At 48.5% G+C, this 12,668-nt stretch overlaps 1 non-coding gene across 1 annotated transcript; it reads left to right on the top strand.

The window, feature by feature from the left end:
• Nucleotides 1-12,187: 12,187 nt before the first annotated feature.
• On the top strand, nt 12,188-12,260 carry trnar-acg. Its single transcript has one exon. It is a non-coding gene; the product is annotated as a tRNA-Arg (tRNA).
• The last annotated feature ends 408 nt before the right edge of the window (nt 12,261-12,668 follow it).

The following is a 12,668-nucleotide window of genomic DNA, read 5'->3' as shown; positions in this document are numbered from 1 at the left end:
AAGTGGTGAATGATTGCTTTTCAAACTGGATGATGGCACACAGTGGACCTCGCCAGGATTTCTGCAATAGGACCCTGTGTCTCTTGATATATATTAATAACTAAGGTTGAGATGACAAGGTTGAGGTTGTGATTTGCCCTGTTATGTATTTCTGTGATGGTATGAATGTGAGCACTGCCATTGGTGCAGAGCATGGGTTTCCCATTGGCTCTGGCTGGTCATGTGCCTCTCGTCCGATTGGCTGAGACTAGTCATTTGACTGCTCACCAATTGGTCGAGAGGCAAGTAGACCCCGCCTCCGAGGTGGGGTATAAGTACCCAGAGTTCCCGGCGGCCGGCCTTACACTGTAGTCGACCACCGGGTTAACAACTAGCTGATTAAAGCCACAGTTCGGATCCTAATCGTGTGTTGAGTCCAATTGATGGTACATCAATTTAATCAGCTAGAATTTTGGAATGGAGCTACGCATCAAGCCTGACTGCCTCCGCACCAGCCCGCATGCTGCAAATGCATCTGCAATCTTTAAACACTGGCAGGCGTGTTTTAATAGCTACCTGACAACTGCAGCCAGCAAACCCTCCAAGGAGCAGAAACTCCACATCCTCCACTCATGCGTGGGCACAGCGATCTACTCAATTATTGAGGACGAAAGCGATTATGATGCGGCCATGGAGATTCTCAAAGAACACTTTCTCCGGCCGGTCAACGAAGTATACGCGCGGCATCTCCTGACGACTAGACAACAGTTCCCTGGTGAGTCACTCGACGAGTTTTACCAGGCCCTCGCAGCTCTAGGGAGAACGTGCGCATGTCTCCAAGTTTCGGCGACTGAGCACATGGAACTTTTAATCAGAGACGCTTACGTTGCTGGCATGCAGTCTCCTTCTATCCGCCAACGATTGCTGGAGAAGAACACCCTCAGCCTAGCTGAGGCACGGACTCTTGCAACCTCCCTGGAGGTTGCTGACCTGAACGCCTGCGCATATGCCCCCGGCCACGCAGCAACCCTCTGGACTTCATGGCACGCGCCATCCCGCCCTCCGTGGACGCTGACACCCCCAAGCCTGCGCTGTGGGTCACTCCGATAAACTAGCGGGGCCCCGTTGCTATTTTTGTGGTCTCTCCAGGCACCCCCGCCCGCGCTGCCCGGCCCGCTCTGCTCTGTGCAAGAGCTGCGGGAAGACCCCGACTCCACGTGCGGGTCCTGGGCGCTGCCATCTTGGGCCAACACGGAAGGCCCTGCAAGCCATTACTCTGCCACTGAGGATGATCTGGAACTCTCACCACGACTTGCTTCCATCAAACTCGACCAGTCGCGACCACGCACGCTCGCCAAGACTACGACAACACTCCAGCTCAACGGCCACAAAACGAGATGCCTGCTGGACTCCGGGAGCACAGAAAGTTTCGTCCACCCCGACATGGTAAGACGCTGCGCGCTCCCCATCCACCCAGTTAAGCATAAGATTGAATTGGCCTCGGGTTCGCACTCCGTCCAAATCACCGGGTGCTGCATAGCGGACCTCACGGTCCAGGGGAGGGTTTTCAAAAACTTTAAACTCCTCATTCTCCTCCCGTCTATGCGCTCCGGCACTCTTGGGCCTGGATTTCCAGTGCAACCTGCAGAGCTTGACCTTTCAATTCAGCGGCCCTATTACCCCTCTTACTGTTTGCAGCCTCGCGTCCCTCAAAGTGGACCCCCCTTCCTTGATTGCTAATCTCACCCCAGATTGTAAACCTGTCCCCACTCGGAGCAGACGATACAGTGCCCAGGACCGGACCTTCATCGGGTTCGAGGTCCAGAGGCTCCTTAAGGAAGGAGTTATCGAGGCCAGCAACAGTCCCTGGCGAGCCCAAGTGCTGGTAGTTCGGACTGGGGAGAAAAACCGCATGGTCATCGATTACAGTCAGACCATCAACAGGTTTACGCAGCTGGACGCGTATCCTCTCCCCCGTATTTCCGACCTAGTTAACAGGATCGCGAAGTACAAAGTCTTCTCCACGGTGGACCTTAAGTCCGCCTATCACCAGCTCCCCATCCGCGCGAGTGACCGAACGTACACCGCGTTTGAGGCAGATGGGCTCCACTTCCTCAGGGTTCCATTCGGTGTCACAAATGGAGTCTCGGTCTTCCAACTGGAGATGGACCGAATGGTCGACAAGCACCTTCCCGTATCTCGATAACATCACCAGCTGCGGCCACGACCAGCAGGGCCACGACATCAACCTCTAAAAATTCCTCCGAACCGCAAAACTCCTTAATTTAACTTACAATAAGGATAAGTGCGTGTTTAGCACCGACCGTCTAGCCATCCTTGGCTACGTAGTGCGTAACGGAGTGATAGGCCCCGATCCCAAACGCTTGCTCCCCCTGATGGAACTCCCCCTCCCCAACTCCCTCAAACGCTGCTTGGGCTTCTTCTCATATTATGCCCAGTGGGTCCCCGACTACGCCGACAAAGCCCGCCCCCTCATCCAGTCCACCTCCTTTCCCCTGTTGATGGAGGCCCGCCAGGCCTTTAGCCGCATCAAAGCCGATATCGCAAAGGCCACGATGCATGCTATCGATGAGTCCCTCCCATTCCAGGTCGAGAGCGACGCGTCTGACGTAGCTCTGGCGACCACCCTGAACCAAGCGGGCAGACCCGTGGGATTCTTTTCACGAACACTCTATGCTTCCGAAATCCGCCATTCCTTGGTGGAAAAGGAGGCACAGGCCATTGTCGAAGCTGTGCATTATTGGAGGCACTATCTGGCCGGCAGGAGGTTTACCTTCCTCACAGACCAACGGTCAGTAGCTTTCATGTTCGACAATGCACAGAGGGACAAGATCAAGAATGGTAAGATCTTGCGGTGGCGGATCGAGTTGTCCACATACAACTACGATATCTTGTATCGTCCTGGGAAGCTCAATGAGCCTTCCGATGCCGTATCCAGCGGTACCTGCGCCAGCGCGCAGATTGACCGCCTCCGCTCCCTCCACACAGACCTCTGCCATCCTGGGGTCACCCGTTTCTACCATTTTATTCAGACCTGAAACCTGCCCAACTCCGTTGAGGAAGTCAGGACCATCGCCAGGGACTGCCACGTCTGCGCCGGGTGCAAACCGCACTTCTACCACCCCAAACGAGCGAATCTGATCAAGGCATCCCGCCCCTTTGAACGTTTCAGTATAGACTTCAAGGGTCCCCTCCCTCCAACAACCGTAACACATATTTCTTGAGTGTTATCGACGAATACTCCCACTTCCCTTTCGCCATTCCCTGTCCCGACATGACCACAACAACCGTCATAAAGGCCCTCCTATCCATCTTCTCCCTGTTTGGTTACCCCGCGTACATCCACAGCGACCGGGGGTCCTCCTTTATGAGAGACGAACTGCGTCAGTTCCTGCTCAGCAGGGGCATAGCATCTAGCAGGACGACCAGTTATAACCCCCGGGGTAACGGTCAGGTCGAGCGGGAGTATGACAGCATTTGGAAGACCATCCTGCTGGCCCTACGGTCCAGAGATCTCCCTCTCCCCCGTTGGCAAGAAGTCATCCCCGACGCCTTGCATTCAATCCGGTCTCTCCTCTGTACTACCACTAATCAAACACCTCATGAACGTCTTCTTGTTTTCCCCAGGAAGTCGTCCTCAGGATCCCCTCTCACGACCTGGCTGGCCACCCCGGGCCCATCTTGCTCCGGAAGCATGTGCGGGTGCACAAGTCCGACCCATTGGTTGAGCGAGTCCAGTTACTCCACGCCAACCTGCAGTATGCGTACGTGGAGTATCCCGATGGTCGGCAGTATACGGTCTCGCTTCGGGACCTGGCACCCGCCGGCGTGCGGCCTTCTCCCCCTACATCAACACCCCCCCCCCACCAACAACAATTCCCCCAGCGTCCAAGGCCCCTCTCCCCCGATTACAGCGTCTCCACCACCGGCCCGGGGTACGGAGACACATCCATGACCGACGCTCCCGGAGGCAAGGACGGCCATCGGCCCGACGTCACCGGCTCCACTGCGACGGTCCTCCAGAACACCATGGGCACCCGACAGGCTGATCGTGTCCATCTGATGCGGCCATGGGACATTTTGGACTTTGTTGTTATTCTGTTGCAATTTAAGTAGTAGTAGTAATGTTTTTTTTTGCCACGAGCCAGTGGGCAGCCCACCCTTCTCGATTTTCGCTGCTCGTACCACCAGTCCTCGGACCCCCTCCCTCTCTTCCACTTACACCCCCCCCCCCGCCTTCTTTCTCCACAAGGGGTGAATGTGGTGGTATGAATGTGAGTACTGCCATTGGTGCAGAGCATGGGTTTCCCATTGGCTCTGGCTGGTCATGTGCCTCTCGTCCGATTGGCTGGGACTAGTCATGTGACTGCTCACCAATTGGTCGAGAGGCAAGTAGCCAGAGTTCCCGGCGGTCGGCCTTACTCTGTAGTCGACCACCGGGCTAACAACTAGCTGATTAAAGCCACAGTTCGGATCCTAATCGTGTCTTGAGTCCAATTGATGGTACATCAATTTTCTGTTATTTTAGTTTCATGTACTCAATGAGCTACTTGCAGAAAAATACTTTTCACTGTACCTCGGTACACGTGACAATAAACAAATCCAATTCAACATGTTATGTGTGCTCTGTCCAATGTCAGGCCTTTGATTATTTGTTTTCCGATGCTTCATCCTGAGTCATTTTCTCGCAGTTTTTCTCAGTGGTAGTTTGTCATTGAATTCCACTCTCAGGGGCAGGTCGAGGAGGTCTCAGCATTTGCTGTTTGCGTTTTTCTGAACTATGCGCTTGCCTTCCAGGCAAGTGAGTTCACTGACCCTCCAGAATTAGGTGCATGGGCACATTTTCAAAATTTGCAGGTCATTCAAAATTTACAAGTATGGAGGATGAAATGGAAGATAAGCTTTAATGCAGAATCGATATAAAGCAATACATTTTTGGAGGGAGACTGAGTAGAGCCAATATAAAAAGAGGACACAAATTCAAAAGGGGTGGATGAATAGAGATCAGAGGGCTACATGTGTTGAAGGTGGTAGGGAAGGTTGGGAAAATGGCCAATAAGGAACATTGAATCTTGAGGCAGGTCTTTTTAGATGGCAAAGTTACCCTCCTCACCATCCACGGAGTGGCAATGCCCCATCGCCTTTTAACATTCTAAAGGGCGATAATTGGATATATCTCCTGCCCCTCACACAGGCTCTTCAGAGAGCCACTGGCCAATCTGATTGGTCAGCAGCCCTCTAGTCCTGGCAGCAGAGCCTGTGATTGACAGACGATGGAAACCTTTTTCAGCCACATTCCAAGAACTTAGAACCTGGCTAATTGTTTTGGGGGGGTCTCAGGGTAGGGTGGGGAGGAAGGTTGAGTGGGGTGGGAAGAACGGGATAGAGTTATTAGTGGAAAGAAGGGAGAGGAAGTACCTGCAATGTCTACACCTTCATTTGGTGGCATGGGGGAGAGGTGATTGATATTAAAATTAGGCGGTTGTAGGAGGTTCAATGGTCCTCCACCCCTTCCCACCTGAAGCCTGTGCAGTCACATTCCTGGCTTCCTGTTCATCCAGAATTTCTCCTACTGGATTGAAAATTGAGGCTGGGCAGGAAATGGTCCTTAAGTGGTCTTTAATTGGCCACTTTAAGGACCTCAGTTGTGGGGAGGGGGGTGGTGGTGGATGGGGAATGTCTGGGCCTCAGACTCACTTGCCTACTCTAAAATTGTAGAGAGCTCGGGACAGGAAAGAACCCAGTGAGAAGACCATCCAAAGAAATCTACGGCCAAAATCTGCCCTCAAATAGGGGCATAGAGTTCAAAGGCAAGGAAATCACGATGAACTTTGAAAATAACACTGATTCAGCCTCAACTGGAGTACTGTGTCCAATTCTGATCATTGCACTTCCAGAAGGATGTGAAGACATCAGAGAAGGTTCAAAAATGAGTTATGAAAATGTTTCCATAGAAGATATGGACTTCACTTGTGTAGATAAATTGAGTCGCTGGGGTTGTTTACCTGAAGAAGATAGAGTGGACATTTGATAGAGACGTTCAAAATCACCAAGGACTAAGGCAGAACACATACAGAGAGAATGTAACCCATTGGCAGAACAATCAAGAACCAGAGATAAGCAACTTAAGGGAATTGACAGAAGCGATGACTTTATGAGGCAAAATTATTTAAGCAGCAAGAACTGAATGCACGACTTGAGAGTATGGTGGAAGTCAATATAATCGGGCTTTCAAAAGAAAATCAAATAAGTACCTGAAGAAGAAATAATTGCAGGTCCAAGGGGAAAGGACAGGGGTAGGGATTTGCTGACATATTCTTACAGAGAACTGACACTGGTATGATGGGGCATCATACCAAATGGGGCAGCAGTGGTGCAGTGGTTAGCACTGTTACATCAAGGCGCCGAGGACCCGGGTTTGATCCCGGCACTGGGTCATTGTCTGTATGGAGTTTGCACATTCTCCCCATGTGTACGTGAGTCTCAGCCCCACAACCCAAAAAGATGTGTAGGGTACGTGAATTGGCCACGCTAAATTGCCCCTTAATTGGAAAAAAGAATTGGGCACTCTAAATTTTTAAAAAATGATGGACCAAATGGCTTCCTTCTATGCTGTAAACATTCTAGGATTTGATGGTCCCGAAGCAAAGAAAGATAGCTGGTGTAAAGAAAGGAAAGGAAGCCATTTGAGGTATGAGACCAAAAAGATAAAGTCGCCATAGTTGTAGATGACCATAGGCTGCTTTCCCCTTTGAGGGGGAGAGCTGACTGATGGTGGTTTAACACCACTTTCAGGCGAGGGGCAAGGTTGAGAAGGTGGGCCTTCAAGATCAGAAAGTACTAACAATTGAAATGAATCAAACTGGGAACTTTCCAATGCAGTGAAACAAAGTTTTAAATACTTCACTTACTTTTCTCTTTGTCTCTCTTTGATTCTCCTAATCAATTTCGAGGAGGAAGCTACATATCAAAACTAAATTGGCTAAAAGCTGTCTCCAAATGACAGTTCAGTGAAAGCTGAATATATTATCTGCAGGCTAATGGAATGGAGATACCTTCAGATAGTACATAAAGGTAAAGGATGATCTGAAAATTCCAACCAGAATAATCAGTGGAATTAACATTGATGAGATAATTCAAGGAATGACAAGCTATTGAATCCAGGAGACTAAAGGTTTTATCAACTGAAATTTAGTCAGTCTTATGTCTAATGAATATCATGTAATGTCCGGTGTGTCCCTTTAATAACTATTCTGAACACCTATACTTCAAAGAACTACTGACTTACTGCTGAAATGGACAGTTGCCTGAGAATCCTTGATCCAACTCTCTTCGCAGTCAGACTTTTCAGTTCAAAATATTGTATGTGCTACATTTAAGAACTGAGTTTTAACTTTTGACTATGAGCAGCAGCACTTTGAAGTTTTGTGTGAATAGATAATAGTAAGAGCACGAAGAGTGATGCAGAAAGTAATTGAATATATTTAGATTAAATACCATTGGACACACCCCTCACTCCACCCACCCCCGTTGAGGGAGCTGGGAAGCAGTGCAATTATGGTAACTGCTTTCAAAAATTGATCTGGTTGCTTTAACTATGAATCAGAGCTGCAAAATCAAACTTGGTGGCAGAATGGGGCGGCCCATGGAACAGTGGTTAGTACTGCAGCCTACGGTGCTGAGGACCTGGGTTCGAATCCCGGCCCTAGGTCACTGTCTGTATGGAGTTTGCACATTCTCCCCGTGTCTGTGTGGGTTTCACCCCCACAACCCAAAGATGTGCAGGTTAGGTGGAGTGGCCACGGTAAATTGCCCCTTCGTTGGAAAAAAAATAATTGGGTAATCTAAAAATTAAAAAAAAGATGGCGGCAGAAATACAGTCCAAGAGGGTTCCTGTGAAAATGATGCTTTCAGATCACTGCAGTCTTAATAGCAAGCCTTTTATTGATTTGCTAAAATCCCTCTGCACTTGAATTTCTCCAGTTATTTTCATGTGAATCGGTTTACCAACAGAAATCTCAAGCAAAATCCCATACTGCATTGAGGTGTGAGCAGTTGCTGCAAGTCAAGATGGCAGCTGCAAACTGCATCAACAGGCTAGTTGGAAAAAAAATCTTATTTAGTCACCAGGATTTTATCGGCATATTATCATGAGAATAAATAATCAACTTTAATGGTGGCACTTTCATTTGCCTTTTCAAATTGCCTTAATTTATGCAATGTGAGACTGCTTTTGCCATGAATACACAAATAGAATTGATGCTGTACCACTAATTAAGTTGTGCTACATTTTGCTTCTTGTTTCTTGTAATTCATGCTGCTGTTGAGAATAAGTCAAGTCAAATGTGAAGCAGGAAGCTGATGGTCATAATTCTCCGGCAGCACACTCCAATCTGTGGGTTTCCCGGCATGGTGAGGTGGCTTTAATGGGAAATGCCATTGACAAGCAGTGGGAAGAGAGAGTCCCGTCACCAGCGAAGGGCGGGCTGCTGAGAAACACGGAGGTTGCTGCCCGATGTCTTGCTAACCCAGGAAAATGGCGACTTTCTGCAGCACATCTCCAAAGGTCTGACCTAGTTAGACTTTTTGACTAATATCAATGCAGATCTTATTTAGTGGGCTCTCATGATAGTTCATCCAAGAATTAAATAATGCTTCCATAATCAGGAGGAACTCGGTTCCTCATTTTCACCCATGGACAAGATACAAGAAACAATTTGGCTTCAGACAATTGGTTCTTTTCTCACTTCTATGGTGGAAATTTCCACTCTGTGTAGAGGGTGCTGGCTAAGGCTGGAAAACCGGCGTGTAGCTGTCTAGCTGCACAACCGAGTTTTCTCTCCAGATAATATGGCCATCTGTGCAAAGAAAATCTGGAGGCATTGACCTCGCCATCACAGTGGTGGAGTGGGCCCTGATGGAGAGGCAATGCCAGCTCCACAGAGATTGGCCGTCATTTTTAAAATGCACTCGTCCATCTGCTCACGGATATGGGGAACCTCTCCCCACAAGCACTGGGCAGCTCCCCATCCTCCCAAACAGATACTGGGAATACATCCTGCCCTCACCAGCACACGGGTAGCCCCCCACAGATATGGAGAAATTCCCCAGCCCCCATCACAAGCACTGCGGCAAGCACCTGGCAGTGTCAGGGGGCAGAGCAATGGTGCCAGAGGCAGCGGCAGGGCAATTTCCCTTTCCCTCCGGGGGTACACTTACATGTGCCCCCCCCCCCCCGATGGGTTCACCTCGATTGCTTCACGTTTTTACAAAGCAGTTCTAAACGGAATTTTAAATGAGAGGAGGCGATAAGGCGGGGAAACACGGTAATCGCATAAAAATTTATGTAAATGATGTATCTAGAAATGGTGGTGTAGAATCCGCTAAAGTAGCAAGCATTGACCAAGCAAGTAGGAAACAAAGGTTAGGTTTTCTTCATGATATACAAACTCTCCACTCCCCGAATGATCTCCCTACCCAACCTGCACCCAGGCTGGGGTTTTTATACTAGTGATCTAAACCCCTCATTACCGGGGAGCTCGTATTCACTGGACGTCACGGCCAATCTGATGGTTCTGATGCAATGACCTCCATGAGTGTTATAGCAGCATCACTTGTGAGGGGCAGGGAAAATTGTAAAATGAGATTTCCCTGGTGAGAATCTAATTTCCCGATTCTCGTGTGCATTTGCGCCTGCATCATTCTTTGCGCTCTTGGTAGATGCATATGCAAATTTGTGCCCCTAGTCACTCATTTTTTTCTGATAATGTTTCTTGCCTTTCTCAATTTTATCCATATGATTATATAAATAATAATAATCGCCTCTTGTCACAAGTCGGCTTCAATGAGGTGTCTGTGAAAACCCCTAGTCGTCACATTCCGGCGGTCAGTTCTCTGAATTTTTCTTTCAATTCCTATAAAATCCAAAAAATTTGTCTTGCATGTTTTTCTTCCTCACACCATGGCTGCAACGTTAACAATGGGTGTGAGATTTCCCAGCCCTGCTGGGGCGGAGTTGCAATGTGCCAACCAAAAGTCCATTGACTTGCGATGGGACTGGACGATCCCAGCGGCAGGCGGGGCTGGAAGACCCTGGCAATTATGGCTAATTAGGAATCCAGATGTGGCTAAATTCAATACCAATTTGTAAGTCTTTTTTAAAAATGAGTAATAGACAATCGTTGCGCAAGTCTTCTCAATGATTATATTCACATGGTGGATGCATGTGTACTGCCACTTTTTTGTGTGTTCATTGATAAAATGGCAAGACATCAGGGTCACAGCATAAAGATCTGCCAGGAGGATCATCTTTTCTTCTTTTAGGGTAGCAGGGAGCACTTCATCCATGTCAGAATAGAACTTTCCCCGAACACATTATTGGAGTCAAGTTCAGGGCATAAGTGCTGATGACAGTGGCATATTGTTTATGACTGAGCTGAGTGAAGTGTCATGAGTCTTTCGTTTATACAATTGGGGAGTTCTGGCAATGCACCCAGGTTCCTTATCCACAGGCAAAACATATCGCGTGGGCATAAAAAGTTCGCTGTCAGCCTTTCCTCTCCAGTAGAAGTGGTTTCCCCCTGCTTGTTCCTTCAGATGTCCCTCCTCAAGAAGGCGGACTCACTGAGGGCAGTAATGCCAATTTGGAGTCTTAATAGCTCATGTGATACGTTTACGGTTCTGCTTTCTGGGTGGTCATTCCTGAAATTATCTAAGAGTGTTCTAACGTTCCAAGTTGCAAAATTTCAAGTTTTCTTTCTTTGTCCATGAAGGTGATGCTCCCACAGGAGGTGGTTCCCCAGCAAGGAGAAAGTTGGACAGCCTATTTGTAGGGCAACATTGCTAGCCCCCTTCCCATTTGAGGTGAGTAGGGGATATCCTGAAGAAGACGTCTCAGTCACAGATGCTGCTGCCCAAGGATACCCCTGTCCCAACACAAGTGTCCAATGGTCTTCATGTATCCATCACCTTTCTGCAGATTCTTGACGAGTCTTGTCCCTGTTACCAATTCTCCAATGCCACAGGACTCGACAAATGAACCTTGGTAGAATACTGTATCTGACTTGATTTAACTTGAGCACCCCGTGATGCCATCGATTTTCATAAGACCATAAGACATAGAAGCGGAATTAGGCCACTTGGCCCATCGAGTCTGCTCCGCCATTCAATCCTGGCTGATATTTTCTCATCTCCATTCTCCTGCCTTCTCCCCATAACCCCTGATCCCCTTGTTAATCAAGGACCTATCTATCTCTGTCTTGAAGACACTCAGTGAATTGGCCTCCACAGCCTTCTATGGCAATGAGTTCCACAGATTCACCACCCTCTGGCTCCTTTCACCCTCCTCATCTCTGTTTCAAAGGATCGTCCCTTTAGTCCAAGATGGTGTCCTCTGGTTCTAGTTTTTCCTACAAGTGGAAACATCCTCTGCACGTCCACTCTATCCAGGCCTCGCAGTATCCTGTAAGTTTCAATAAGATCCCCTCTCATCCTTCTAAACTCCAACGTGTACAGACCCAGAGTCCTCAAACGTTCCTCATATGACAAGTTCTTCATTCCAGGGATCGTTCTTGTGAACCTCCTCTGGACCCTTTCTAAGGCCAGTACATCCTTCCTTAGATACGGGACCCAAAAACTGCTCACAATACTCCAAATGGGGCCTGACCAGAGCCTATGTCTACATGATCTTAATGGGTTTCGGGTCAGTTTTTGGTGGTGACAAAATATTTTTTGAAACAGACATGACAGAGGGGCTGAAATTTGATAGGCAGGATGGAGTGGAAAGATTAGTTTACCTCAGAGTGAATACATCCAGATGACGTGGCAAGGGCGGCACAGTAGCACATTGGTCAGCACGGTTGCTTCACAGTTCCAGGGTCCCAGGAAGATTCCCAGGTTGGGTCACTGTCTGTGCAGAGTCTGTGCATGCCTCCCTGTGTGTGCGTGGGTTTCCTCCGGGTGCTCCGGTTTCCTCCCACAGTCCAAAGATGTGCAGGTTAGGTGGATTGGCCATGCTAAATTGCCCTTAGTGTCAAAAAGGTTAGGTGGGGTTCCTGGGTTACAGGGATATGGTAGAGGTGTGGGCTTAAGTAGGGTGCTCTTTCCAAGGGTCAGTGCAGACTTGATGGGCCAGATGGCCTCCTTCTGCACTGTAAATTCTATGACGATAATTAACTGCTCACATTATGGGCCAGTGGCACAATGGATAACGCGTCTGACTACGAATCAGGAGATTCCAGGTTCAACCCCTGGCTGGCTCGGAGCTTAACATTTATGGCTGGTTTAGCACAGTGGGCTAAACAGCTGGCTTGTAATGCAGAGGAAGCCTGCAGCGCGGGTTCAATTCCCATACCGGTCTCCCCGAATAGGCGCCGGAATGTGGTGACGAGGGGCTTTTCACAGTAACTTCATTGATGCCTACTTATGACAATAAGCTATTATTATTACATTAAGACAGGGACGAGATGATTGATTTTGGGCCTTCTTTATTAATCTCTTCCTGTTTAGTCACAGCCACTTTGTGTAATCACAAATACCATTAAACACAAATAGATATATGAGAGAGCAATGATCTCAGAGGCGTCATGCTTGCATTGGATGGTGTTCTTTCAATTTTTCTTTCCAGGTTTGCTTGCGGATTCTTTCCAGCAAAGAACGTTTTGCTTTTG

Source organism: Scyliorhinus canicula, chromosome 2 (genome assembly GCF_902713615.1).
Source record: "Scyliorhinus canicula chromosome 2, sScyCan1.1, whole genome shotgun sequence".
NCBI classification, from domain to species: Eukaryota; Metazoa; Chordata; class Chondrichthyes; order Carcharhiniformes; family Scyliorhinidae; genus Scyliorhinus; species Scyliorhinus canicula.
The sequence above is the reverse complement of the archived record's forward strand: the minus strand, read 5'-3'. Positions and strand labels throughout refer to the sequence as shown.